This window comes from Oncorhynchus keta, chromosome 14 (assembly GCF_023373465.1).
Source record: "Oncorhynchus keta strain PuntledgeMale-10-30-2019 chromosome 14, Oket_V2, whole genome shotgun sequence".
Taxonomy (NCBI): domain Eukaryota; kingdom Metazoa; phylum Chordata; class Actinopteri; order Salmoniformes; family Salmonidae; genus Oncorhynchus; species Oncorhynchus keta.
In genome coordinates this window covers 76,722,437-76,737,099 of record NC_068434.1, presented here as the reverse complement: position 1 = coordinate 76,737,099, position 14,663 = coordinate 76,722,437, and the positions used below count along the sequence as shown (strand labels likewise).

The 14,663-nt window shown below is 42.4% G+C and overlaps 1 protein-coding gene across 1 annotated transcript in view; it reads right to left on the bottom strand.

The window, feature by feature from the left end:
• The window catches only part of LOC118376299 (carbohydrate sulfotransferase 8-like), a 236,222-nt gene extending 222,033 nt beyond the window's left edge, over positions 1–14,189 (bottom strand). The window contains exon 1 of the mRNA XM_052462619.1: positions 13,706–14,189. The gene's annotated coding sequence lies outside the window, so the exon portion shown is untranslated. The remainder of the gene's footprint in view (positions 1–13,705) is intronic.
• Between the last annotated feature and the right edge of the window lie 474 nt (positions 14,190–14,663).

Here is a 14,663-nt window from a genome sequence, read left to right as displayed (position 1 = left end):
CCACAGGAGTTAAGCAATGCTTTCAGAGCCCCACAGAGCAGGGGTAGTAGGAGAGTCCCGAGCAGAGGGAAGGCTGGACTCTGGCTCCCTGGCTCTGTTTTCTAGGCTCAGTGCCATCCATCCACAAACTAACTCACAGAGCACCTGGCCCCTGCCTGCTGCCTTTATCCTCCCTCGGCCCTCAGCCTCCGAACAGTGACCTTGTCTGCCTGGAGGAATATGTTCATCCCCCTGAGCAGCAATATAGCAATACACATCCCTGGCTCCCTAGCTATACAGAGACACGCAGATCAAATCCGCTCCCCAGTTCATCCTCACCTTTATTTCAAGGCCAAGACAAACGAGCGTTGTCACTAGGTACCGTACAGCAACGTCAAACTCTGGGAATAAGGACATTATCTTCCTGAGAAATACTGACTGGCACAAAATCTACAATGATCTCTCAGAGGGTCCCCAGCAGTGAACCAAAATAATGTTTTCATTTCTCAATTGATCAGTTGCATAACTAATACCTTACCTGGCAGCTAAAACTAGAGACAAATGAAACCTGTACATGTACAGTACACTCTTAGAAAAAAGGGTTTCAAAAGTGTTCTTCAGCTGTCCCCATAGGATAACCCTTTTTGGTTGCAGGTAGAACCCTTTAGGGTTCCATGTAGAACCCTATGTGGGAATGGTTCTACCTGGAACCAAAAAGGGTTCTTCAAAGGGTTATCCTATGAGCAAAGCCAAAGAACCCTTTTAGGTTCAAGATAGCAACTTTTTTTCTAAGTGTTTAGGCACTGTTCTTATGGAAGGTTATTTAGATAAAGCCTTGTGCAAAGGCAAGAAAGCCATTTCCAGGTACTTTCTTTTTTTTAAATGTAAAGCTCTGCATTTACTCTGCAGGCAAGCACAAACAATCCATCGTTTGTGTCGGGTTAGTCTTCAATCTTACCTCAGTTCTAGCCAGTGCTTGACTTGAGCAGGAGGTCACATCAAATGTTCTACTGCTTGAGCTCCTGTTCCTCTTATAGAATATTAGCTCACAAGTATTGTGGAGCTCCTGCACATAAATATAAACTGTACCGACACCCAAAATGAGTACCGGCACCTATTTCATTCCAATTCAAGCACTGGTTCTAGCAGGAAATACATTAAAAAGATGTGTTCTCTTGGTTGACAGACTGAACTGAAGTATCCAGTAATGTAGCCATAAAAACTCATCCCTCCTGAAGTACATTATTAATTATAGAGATGTATTGATCATTTGGTGTTCTATTAGGGCAACAGGGAGTAAAGAGATTTCCTGTGTCCCAGAAACTCACTGCTATGAACATTTTATTATTCCAATTACTAGATTGCTTTCATATTGAATATGATCTTAACTCCATTGTCTGGTTAAAATACACTGAGTATACCAAACATTAGGAACACCTTCATAATATTGCATCCCCCCTTCTTGCACTCAGAACAGCCTCAATTCATTGGGGCATGGACTCTACAATGTGTCAAAAGTGTTCCACAGGGATAATGACCCATAATGACCAATGCTTCACACAGTTGTGTCAAGTTAGCTGAATGTCCTTTGGGTGGTGGACCATTCTTGATACACACAGGAAACTGTTGAGGGTAAAAAAAACTGCAGCGCTGCAGTTCTTGACACAAACCGTTCATAGGCATTTAAATATTTTGTCTTGCCCATTCACCCTCTGAATGACACACATACACAATACATGTCTCAATTGTCTCAAGGCTTAAATATCCTTCTTTAACCTGTCTCCTCCCCTTCATCTATACTGATTGAAGTGGATTTAACAAGTGACATCAATAAGGGATCATAGCTTTCACCTGGATTCACCTGGACAGTCTATGTCATGGAAAGAGCAGTTGTTCTTAATGTTTTGTATACTCAGTGTAGGTATCTCTGATTTCCCAAATCAATGTGTTTCCACGGCCTCCTTCATTCTGCAGTCTGAGTCACGTATCTCTACATGTGCATCTCTGCATGTTCAGAGAACAGTCTGGAGGTGGTCTCTCTCTCTCGCTCTCTCTCTCTCTCCCTCTCCATCTCCCTCTGTCATTCTCTCTTTCTTTCTTTCTCTCTCTCTCGCCTCTCTCCCTCTGCCTCTCCTTTGCTCTCTTTCTCATTTCTCTGTGCCTCTCTCTTTTTCACTCTCTATCTGCCTCTCTCTCCACATCCACCCCCCCCTCTCTCCATTTTCTTCTCTATCTGCTTCGCTTCTCTCTCTATCTCTCTCATGCCCAACAAAGAGCACATTTGCAGACTCTCCCCCACACTTGTCTGAATCCTCTCTGCTTCCTCCCAGCTATTCTTCCCACGGTAGCGACTCACATTACCCCATTCTTCACTGTAATGCACTTTAATAGCATTAATATCTCCTTTTGCTTCTTGAGCTGCACCCCCTAAATCTTAAGAAAGCTGCTTAAAAGCAATTGACAAGGGTAGTCTACCACAACAGATAGGGGGAGTGGGAAGACAACCATAATGATTCAGCTGTTTTAATGCATTATCGTTCTCTCCCTGCATGGAGCACTCTGTAAACAGGCACTAGAATATGTAGAAAAACAACACGAGTCACATGTCACCTTCTATGCCATCCCAAGTTTCACCAGAAGTGACAGTGAAGGTCGGGTTGGTCTAAAATGACAGGGGGCTCTAGCATAAAGATAAGGCTCTACTATAAAACATGTGTGTGGGTGCCTCTGGTTTTGGAGGAGGAAAGAGAATCCTCCCTCTGCATTATTCAATGGATCTCCTCCTCTAAATAACAGCGGCTGAGGATTGTTTGACATCCCAAATGAATAATTAAGGGATGACCTTTTGTTCCCATTAGAGGTGATGGACCAATATCACATTCATCTACTTCCTGTTTAAGGCTCAGGCTGCCATCAAATGGAACTCTATTCCCTTTATAGTGCACTTCTTTTGACCAAGGCTATGGTCAAAAGTAGTGCACTATTTAGCAAATAGTGTGTCATTTGGTACACAGATCTGATCTAAAGCTAAATGTGAAGCTATTCCTATAGGATTGACTAGAAATTAATAGTCATTGATGACTAAGAGCCTGAAATGTAGCTACCAAACCATAAGTCACCTCTAATGATGGTAGTATAAATTGCATTGTAGGCATGTTGATTTCAGGAGAATGTAAATAAACATTTTGCAGAGGGAGAAAAGCACATTCAATTTATATTTTCTCAGCAATATTATTAACCCATTGGATTATTTGGTTGTCAAGCTGTAGTCTAATTCACAAGTCAAGCTTTCCTTAATAAAATGTTACTGCAGTGAGCTAAATCAGGGTTTCTTGGTAGTCTTAAACAAATCTAATTTGACACAGAAGTATACACCTCACACACATGGTTATGGGCTTAAAAAAAGAAGACACATACATGTACCATGTCAGATAGAGAGTTGAAAGTTATTCCATTTTGAGTTCGCATCCCAATATTACACTTTATATACATCACAGAAAACTAAAATATAACAAAACCGTTTGGCATAGAAACACCAGATTTCTGGTTTAAAAACTATAATAATGTTAATTAATTATGAAATTATGAAAAATATGAATAACATTCCACCCATGAATGTGAGGGCGCTTTGGTCATTCAACTGCAGGATCTACCCAGTAAACTCAACTGGTGTCTCTGATTCTCCAGCTCCAAACCAGTCGACAAGGCCATGGGTGTTGCCTGGTGATGCTGCGCTGTATAGAGTGCGAAGATTCCTGGCATTGAAAGAGGCTCAGTGTTCATGGGAGCACATATTTATAGCCGGGTGAGGAATTATTCATTGTGATCAGAGTGCAGATCATGCTCTTATTCCTTCACGGAACAGATGTGGTGGAATGAAAAGAGCAGGCTTCTTTTCTCTCTCTCTCCCGCTCTGCTCTCTAGCGGCCTGCCAAATGGAAACGGCGAAGGATGGTTAGCTCTTTGAAGCCACTGTGTGTGTTTGTCGTCATGCGCTCCTGCTCCGCCTTGGGATCTCAGGTGGTTCTTTTTTTAAAAGAGAGAGATCTTGTAATGTCGCACAAGCCACTGCCTACACACCGAATCACTGTCCTTAATCAGACTCAAGAGTGATCCAAACCCCCCTCCCCCTGTACAGGGCCACCAAGCTACACAGTACCATGGCTTCAATACATCCCCATGGTAGTAACTGATAATCTATAAGGATCTACTGTATATTATTCGAAATCCAATAGTAACAAAAACTGTGAAAAAAAGTGAATTGTCTATAATGTCCATTCGGACAGATTCACCCCTTACAGAAAAAATACATGATTTCACATGAAATCATGTGAAAACGTGTTTTTGGAACACTTCACATGCGATCACATGTTAACACGTGTAGTTTCATGTTATCACATGTTGCTTTACATGTTGTCACATGTTATCACATGAACTTCACGTAAGATTATTTCAAGAATAACGTTTCAGTTTTTCAAAATCAGTGTCACGTGGTTAATCATAAAGATCTGAAGTAAAATTCTAAAATTCTAAGAGTAATAATGTAACTAAGGCGAGAGCATCAGCCTCTGCCATAAGGACACATTGATACGCTATGGCCCATTGGCGGCTAGAGAAATGAGTGCATAGAACTCAGAGATAGCCCATAGGCCAATGCATCAGTAGGCCTATAATTTCCATCGTCAACTAAGTAAAATACATAAGCCTAAAGCCGACAAATAAAAACTGAAAATCTCCTGATGAAAATGCTGGTTCTTTCAATCACATTCAACTCTCTACTCTGCCTCATTTCTATCTGTCTTGACTTGTACAACATTGTATCAAATCATCAACTGGGTCCGGCCAGAAGCTGTTGCTAGATAACTTGCAACATTGTGTCAACTAGCCTATTCCGGGCCCTCAGAGTTTCCATCACCTGTGAACTCGAGAGAAACAGCAGTTTTTTATTACGTTTCCACTGAATATATGGGATCATCAGATCATGATATTTTGCTCTTCACTCAGAGGCTTGGTGGCCAGGAGTGTTGGAAATATTTATTAAATACAATTTGCTTACCGCCCCAATAGGTCCACAGACGACGCAATCGCAATCACACTGCACACTGCACACTGCACACTGCCCTAACCCATCTGGACAAGAGGAATAGCAATGTACGAATGCTGTTTATCGACAACAGCTCAGCATTTAACACCATAGAACCCTCCAAACTCGTCATTAAGCCTGGGTCTTGAACCCCTCAATGTGCAACTGGGTCCTGGACTTTCTGACGGGCCGCACCCAGGTGGTGAAGGTAGGAAACAACATCTCCACCCCGCTGATCCTCAACACTGGGTCACCACAAGGGTGCATTCTCAGCCCTCTCCTATACTCCCTGTTCACCCATGACTGCATGGCCATGCACGCCTCCAACTCAATCATCAAGTTTGCAGACGACACTACAGTGGTAGGCTTGATTACCAACAACGACGAGACAACCTACAGGGAGGAGGTGAGGGCCCTCGGTGTGTGGTCAGGAAAATAACCTCTCACTCAACGTCAACAAAACAAAGGAGATGATCGTGGACTTCAGGAAACAGCAGAGGGAGCACCCCCCTATCCACATCGACGGGACAGTAGCGAAGAAGGCGCAACAGCGCCTGTTCAACTTCAGGAGGCTGACAAATGTTGGTTTGTCACCGTAAACACTCACAAACTTTTACAGATGCACAATCGAGAGCATCCTGTCGGACTGTATCACAGCCTGGTACAGCAACTGCTCCACCCACAACAGTAAGGCTCTCCACAGGGTAGTGCGGTCTGCACAACGCATCACCGGAGGCAAACTACCTGCTCTCCAGGACACCTACATCACCCGATGTCACAGGAAGGCCAAAAGGATCATCAAGGACAACAACCACCCGAGCCACTGCCTGTTCACCCCGCTATCATCCAGAAGGAGAGGTCAGTACAGGTGCATCAAAGCTGGGACCAAGAGACTGAAAAACAGCTTCTATCTCAAGGCCATCAGTCTGTTAAACACTAACATTGAGTGGCTGCTGCCAACATACAGACTCAAATTTCTAGCCACTTTAATAATTAATAATTGGATGTAATAAATCTATCACTAGTCACTTTAAACAATGCCACTTTATATAATGTTTACATACCCTACATTACTCATCTCATATGTATATACTGTACTCTATACCATCTACTGCATCTTGCCTATGCCGCACGGCCATCGCACGGCCATCGCTCATCCATTATTTATCCCTTTACACTTTTTTTTTCACCTTTATTTAACCAGGTAGGCTAGTTGAGAACAAGTTCTCATTTGCAACTGCGACCTGGCCAAGATAAAGCAAAGCAGTGTGAACAGACAACAACACAGAGTTACACATGGAGTAAACAATAACAAAGTCAATAACAGTAGAAAAAAAAGAGAGTCTATATACATTGTGTGCAAAAGGCATGAGGAGGTAGGCGAATAATTACAATTTTGCAGATTAACACTGGAGTGATAAATGATCAGATGGTTATGTATAGGTAAAGAAATGAGTGTGCAAAAAAGCAGAAAAATAAATAAATATAAACAGTATGGGGATGAGGTAGGTAAAATTGGGTGGGCTATTTACCGACAGACTATGTACAGCTGCAGCGATCGGTTAGCAGATAGCAGATGTTTGAAGTTGGTGAGGGAGATAAAAGTCTCCAACTTCAGCGATTTTTGCAATTCGTTCCAGTCACAGGCAGCAGAGAACTGGAACGAAAGGTGGCCAAATGAGGTGTTGGCTTTAGGGATGATCAGTGAGATACACCTGCTGGAGCGCGTGCTACGGATGGGTGTTGCCATCGTGACCAGTGAACTGAGATAAGGCGGAGCTTTACCTAGCATGGACTTGTAGATGACCTGGAGCCAGTGGGTCTGGCGACGAATATGTAGCGAGGGCCAGCCGACTAGAGCATACAGGTCGCAGTGGTGGGTGGTATAAGGTGCTTTAGTAACAAAACGGATGGCACTATGATAAACTGCATCCAGTTCGCTGAGTAGAGTATTGGAAGCTATTTTGTAGATGACATCGCCGAAGTCGAGGATCGGTAGGATAGTCAGTTTTACTAGGGTAAGTTTTGCGGCGTGAGTGAAGGAGGCTTTGTTGCGGAATAGAAAGCCGACTCTAGATTTGATTTTAGATTGGAGATGTTTGATTTGAGTCTGGAAGGAGAGTTTACAGTCTAGCCAGACACCTAGGTACTTATAGATGTCTACATATTCTAGGTCGGAACCATCCAGGGTGGTGATGCTAGTCGGGCGGGAGGGTGCGGGCAGCGAACGGTTGAAAAGCATGCATTTGGTTTTACTAGCGTTTAAGAGCAGTTGGAGGCCACGGAAGGAGTGTTGTATGGCATTGAAGCTCGTTTGGAGATTAGATAGCACAGTGTCCAAGGACGGGCCGGAAGTATACAGAATGGTGTCGTCTGCGTAGAGGTGGATCAGGGAATCGCCCACAGTAAGAGCAACATCATTGATACATAAAGAGAAAAGAGTCGGCCCGAGAATTGAACCCTGTGGCACCCCCATAGAGACTGCCAGAGGACCGGACAGCATGCCCTCCGATTTGACAAACTGAACTCTGTCTGCAAAGTAGTTGGTGAACCAGGCAAGGCAGTCATCAGAAAAACCGAGGCTATTGAGTCTGCCGATAAGAATATGGTGATTGACAGAGTCGAAAGCCTTGCCACTTGTGTGTATAAGGTAGTTGTTGTTAAATTGTTAGATACTTGTTAGATATTACTGCACTGTCAGAACGAGAAGCACAAGCATTTGGCTACACTCGCATTAACATCTGCTAACCATGTGTATGTGACCAATACATTTTGATTTGATTTGATGTGTGAGGTGAAAAAAAATAATTGAGAAGCTCAGCTTATTACTGGTGGAAGTGGTGAGTTAAGACAATCAGACATTGCCTAATGGGAACGTTCTTATATTTACACGCAGCAGGTCAGGTAGGCCTACTTCTATGCGTGCTCAGGCACTCCTGAGAAACCAGACTCATGCTCATTGCTCATGGAGCACTTCAATCAAAAGACAATGAAAAGATTGACAAGACTCGTATTGGTTATGATATAAACCAAAATCACAAGTGTAGCAGGTTATGAACACTGCAAATAACATTTCCATTCCGAGAATGAGCATGGTAAATGACTGTACTGTAATTAATACATGCATTAACAGAAATGAATGTAACCAAATGACGGGGGATTAACGGTACATTTACTACGCCTACTGGTGACATATGGGGAATTGATTTAAAATATAAGCAATCAAAGGGCAAACAATTCACAGAATGAAACAGCGAATGCGCAAGAATTGATGGGAGACAGCTGAGTGCATTCTGGAGAGCTGAGTGTGTGCATTCTGAAGATTGACACAACATGTCTTCGCTGCACACCCCTCCCCTTCTTCTTCTTACAACATATAAAATTATACTCAAGACACATTATCTTCATGCATATTTTAGATGTTTTTCACTGACAGCCGCAACTCAATCAGTTCGACACTATTGCAAAACGTGCTGCCGAAATTGTGGCCTTCCCAATTAGGCATAGGCCTACACAGCTATGTTTTAAAAGAAGCTAATGATCCTCTGTGGCTAAGTCATGCTATCTGGTGAAGTATTTTGAATATTTTTATTTAGACAATTAATTATATAATTTTGGCAAAACATCTATGTACTTTAAGGGAAGCCAGTATCCTAACAGTGCACTGTGGACCCGCCAACTTGCCTTTCCATTTCGCATGAGGCTGAAACCAGAGATCTATACAGTGGGGAGAACAAATATTTGATACACTGCCGATTTTGCAGGTTTTCCTACTTACAAAGCATGTAGAGGTCTGTAATTGTTAAAAAAAAAAATATATATATTATTATAGAAAATCACATTGTATGATTTTTAAATAATTAATTTGCATTTTATTGCATGACATAAGTATTTGATCACCTACCAACCAGTAATAATTCCAGCTCTCACAGACCTGTTAGTTTTTCTTTAAGAACCCTCCTGTTCTCCACTCTTTACCTGTATTAACTGCACCTGTTTGAACTTGTTACCTGTATAAAAGACACCTGTCCACACACTCAACCAAACAGACTCCAACCTCTCCACAATGGCCATCCAGAAAATCACATTGTATGATTTTTAAGTAATTAATTTGCATTTTATTGCATGACATAAGTATTTGATACATCAGAAAAGCAGAACTTAATATTTGGTACAGAAACCTTTGTTTGCAATTAGAGAGATCATATGTTTCCTGTAGTTCTTGACCAGGTTTGCACACACTGCAGCAGGGATTTTGGCCCACTCCTCCATACAGACCTTCTCCAGATCCTTCAGGTTTCGGGGCTGTCGCTGGGCAATACGGACTTTCAGCTCCCTCCAAAGATTTTCTATTGGGTTCAGGTCTGGAGACTGGCTAGGCCACTCCAGGACCTTGAGATGCTTCTTACGGAGCCACTCCTTAGTTGCCCTGGCTGTGTGTTTCGGGTCGTTGTCATGCTGGAAGACCCAGCCACGACCCATCTTCAATGCTCTTACTGAGGGAAGGAGGTTGTTGGCCAAGATCTCGCGATACATTGCCCCATCCATCCTCCCCTCAATATGATGCAGTTGTCCTGTCCCCTTTGCAGAAAAGCAGCCCCAAATAATTATGTTTCCACCTCCATGCTTCACGGTTGGGATGGTGTTCTTTGGGTTGTACTCATCCTTCTTCTTCCTCCAAACACGGCGAGTGGAGTTTAGACCAAAAAGCTCTATTTTAGTCTCATCAGACCACATGACCGTCTCCCATTCCTCCTCTGGATCATCCAGATTGTCATTGGCAAACTTCAGATGGGCCTGGACATGCGCTGGCTTGAGCAGGGGGACCTTGCGTGCGCTGCAGGATTTTAATCCATGACGGCAGAGTGTGTTACTAATGGTTTTCTTTGAGACTGTGGTCCCAGCTCTCTTCAGGTCATTGACCAGGTCCTGCCGTGTAGTTCTGGGCTGATCCCTCACCTTCCTCATGATCATTGATGCCCCACGAGGTGAGATCTTGCATGGAGCCCCAGACCGAGGGTGATTGACCGTCATCTTGAACTTTTTCCATTTTCTAATAATTGCGCCTACAATTGTTGCCTTCTCACCAAGCTGCTTGCCTATTGTCCTCCACCCCAGCCTTGTGCAGGTCTACAATTTATCCCTGATGTCCTAACACAGCTCTCTGGTCTTGGCCATTGTGGAGAGGTTGGAGTCTGTTTGATTGAGTGTGTGGACAGGTGTATTTTATACAGGTAACGAGTTCAAACAGGTGCAGTTAATACAGGTAATGAGTGGAGAACAGGAGGGCTTCTTAAAGAAAAACTAACAGGTCTGTGAGAGCTGGAATTATTACTGGTTGGTAAGTGATCAAATTCTTATGTCATGCAATAAAATGCTAATTAATTACTTAAAAATCATACAATGTAATTTTCTGGATTTTTGTTTTAGATTCCGTCTCACAGTTTAAGTGTACCTATTATAAAAATTACAGACTTCTACATGCTTTGTAAGTAGGAAAACCTGCAAAATCAGCAGTTTATCAAATACTTGTTCTCCCCACTGTATATAATGACGAGATGCTCATCTCTCTGCCCTAACAACGGGAGTCGTTGTCCCAAAGGCGGGAAGGCAGGCGACAAGTTTAGGTCTGCTTATTATGCCCATAGAAATGCATTAGGCCGATTTTGGAGATTGTCAGCCCTCTCGCTTCGCCTCTTCCTCTCTGCTGAAACTCACTGACCGACGAAAGCATCTGAGTGAGCAAAACAGCGCCCCTCTGTATTACTATATTTAGCCCATATATCTGATGCTGTCTGGACAGAAATGGTATGACATTCCGTACTCTTTTGGTCCAGACAGGATCAGATACTGTACATGGTCGAGACATATTGAGACAGGGGTCTCTGTTTTGCTCAAAGATGCTTTATCTGAGATTGATGCATCTTTCTGTCAGCGCGTCTCGGTCAAATAAATCAATATTTAAATATTTTATTTGGATAGGCAAGGAGGTATGGTAGGGCGGGCCCCCTGTGGCCGGCCCTGCACACAAGTACACTCACTCTCACACCGGCAGTAACGCATCCCTAGCTTCCAGCTGGGCTTGGACTGCGCTCTTCCCTCCGTTCCGAGGAGCCGTTGGTCACTGCAGAGCCATCTGGAGTGCTATGTCCCAGCTCCACTGGGCCTCTGCCAGCCTCAGTATGAGCACAGCATCTTCAAGCACATTTTGTATGCGTCAAAGCTCAGCTGTGTCCAATGACCCTGGCCGCTGACAGAAGCCATTGCATTCAGTCACATGGACACCACCTCAAAGGGGCCTTATTCTCTAGTTGGACAGCACCTGCATTCTCTGGCATCAAGTGAAAAGGGGTTGGGGGGCATTTTAACATGATTAACATACTAATTTCCTGTTACAAAAAAACTAAGTTGCACAATACTGCACAAATATTGCACATAATGTTTCTATAATCAGCAAATGTACAGAGTGGCTTCACAGAGGCCTAAAACTTGATGCCCAATAGGACCCCAATGATGGCAGAAAGCTGAGGTCCTCAAAAAGCCATTGAATACGCTGTATCTATCAGGGATCAGTAAGAGCTGGAGTAGCCTAACAAATCATTATCATCATTTATTCCATTGATGTGTAAATTACATTTTCCACAACGTGTCATACCCATGCTTATAGACTGGGTCACTTTTTCAGAGCTAGTAAACACAGCAATTTTTTGTGTTCTTTGGCCCAAGATTTTTCTATTTTGTTCATCAGAGCACCTAGCAGCAGATTTGTAGGAGAAAAACATGAACTGGCCAAAGAACGGATCACTGACCTTCGTCATCAATTACCAAGAGATTCTTTTTTTTGGCACAAAACGTAAAATGTTTTTGGAAGCAAGGAGGGGAGAACAAATGGAACCCAGTATGCTGAACTCACTCACTCTTTGTCATAAAGTATAAAGTATAAAGTGATGTAGGCCTATTTAAGGGTTTGCAGTTTGCACTGCAGTTAATACTGACACCTGATCCTTGCGACCATCACCTTTATAATCCGACACCTCCTCTGGGTCAGCTCCATAGGGCATCTCTGAGCCACATATACTGTAGGTCAGATACAAAACTTTCTATTCGTTATCCACGTCTGTTATCCACACAGGCACTACACAAATCAATAATATAAAGCTGATCCTCACAACTCTATTGTCCCTTGGATCCTGTAACGCAGGCCCATAACCACACCTTGCTGTCACATTCTTGTCTTTACCTGCATGCAGCAGGTGCTGTTGGAGATTTGCGCGTGTTTGTTTTTAATGACAGTTTTTAGTTATTGTACCTTCTTACATCAAAAACGGTGGGGAGTGTATTTATTCTCAGATTTCTGTCTGCCTCAGTGCATCTGGTAATAATGAGAAATTGAACAGAATCATGGTTCATTTGAAAGTGGAGTTAAACACAGACATCAATCAAATATATGCCATTTCCCATCTCACAAAACAAGGTGAAAATAATATTCCAAACCAAATAAGAATGCTCTGTCATTTATCACAGAAAATATTTGCAGTCAGTCTACCTAGCCTGCTCTAAAATGAGACTTGTGAATCGCAGTATGAATAATGGGATACTTTCCCTATGTACTCAGTGTATAATTAGGATGAACACAATTTGAGTTCATTCACTGACCACTTAAATTGAATAATGCATGCTTGATATGGCAGTCTGCAAGGAGCAACTAGGCATGACTCCAAATGAGGGAAAGACAGTGGCAGCATTCATTATGTTCAAACTTTGGGAGAGGAGAACCAGGGCAAAGAGGAGCAGAAGAATAATATCTGCTTGACTAATGACAATAATGGCAAGGTACAATATCAATATATGGTGCTGTATGATGGATACCAGAGGAGAGAGCATGATCATTTCTTCAACAAACACATCTATCCACTGTAATTAGGCTATAGGTCTTATGTCACCTCTAAAATGTGCTGATGAAAACTATAGGTTATTGCAATCCACTGTTTGATTCCTATGAGCAAAGGCAAGACCACAGAAATGTTTAGGAAAACGTTTCTCGCACAAAAGTAGGCTAGGAGATAGCCTTACTGTACAAAAACAATTGTATTAACAATATATGTATATACAGTTGCCCAATTGTCACCTGTAGGGACGGTCATCACGAGTTGACATAGCCACAAAGTCCTGAACCCCCCTATTTCTAAAATGTATATTCTAAAAACCCTAACCTTAACCATACTGCTAACCTTATGCCTAACCCTAACCTTAAATTAAGACCAAAAAGCACATTTTGGTTTTCTTGAATTTTTACGACATTGACAATTTTGACTTTGTGGCTGTGGTATCTAGTGGAAACCGTATAAGACAGTGAGACAATCAACAAATCAAGCAAAGACATGCTAATGAAGCTGTTATAGTTCAATAAAACTAAATAGGCTCAATGTATCAATGTAGCCTATCAATATGATGGGTAACGAGGTTCTGTATGGACAAAAAAAAATCCATGTACAAGAACACAAAAACTTAACTGGCTAAATAAATACAGGTGAGATGTCAACCCAGCCTACTATTCGATTGAAGACAGTTGGCCTAGTTATGTTTTATGACGTAACTCACATGACAAAAACATTATCTAGAAACGTGTGGGAATAAATTTACCTTAGCGAAAGCACCTGATATCATAAAGCTGACAGGTGTGAGCTCGTGTACTGATTCTCCTCACTCGTAGATCAGCGAAGTCCTATCTTCAGCACCACGGAAAAGCCGTCCGCCTATTTCTTAAATAATAGGCTTTTCCGAATAAACAAACCCGAGACAAATGTTAGCCTACTGTCTCTACAAGTTAGATGTCTCGTGGTCGAGTCCTGGTTGCAATAGACCTGGTTAGAGCTTCGTCGAGTAGAACTAATGTGAAAAGATGAAGCGATGGACGTTTCGCCAATCAGACAGCAGCAGTATTGCGCTCCATTCTTGTGTCTTGCGCTTGAGTTTTGCATCCCGGGAAGTCTCCAAGGAGAGGTACCTCTTCTTTCCTCCAGGCAACCGCTGCAATAATAGTAATGTCGTTGAAAAATTGACGAATAAACAACATTACATCTTGTATTTTCAATGCAAAATATATTTTCATCTTTTGGATTTGAAGCGAGAGAAAATATGAATATAACTACAGTAGCATACAGTCACCGAACCAGCCCTTATTATAGAATAAACTCAGTAACTGGGAGCGGTTGTTTCCAGTTAACCTTAACATGAGTCGATGCCTCCAATGCCAGTGAATCACTGTATATAATCCAATTGTATCTGTCTAGCGCGAAGCCGCTATAACTGTCAGGTGTCCGCCCATGCTCTTAACCGCAGGTCTCGTGCGAAGTGAAATAATGCCGGCTACCACGCGACAGAGACAGGTGCGACAGAATAGTTTGGAAGTAAAACATGTTTTTAATATGGTGCTTGCACTGTATGTTTAGGACTACCCACTGTAATCGTTTTTTACATTACAATGTATGTTTATTCAGAGCGAAAAACCCAAGTGATATGCTACATCTTTCTATTCCCAAGGTAATTTGACAATCTACATAGTTTTAGAAAGGAAATCAGTCTGGAATGGATAGAGACA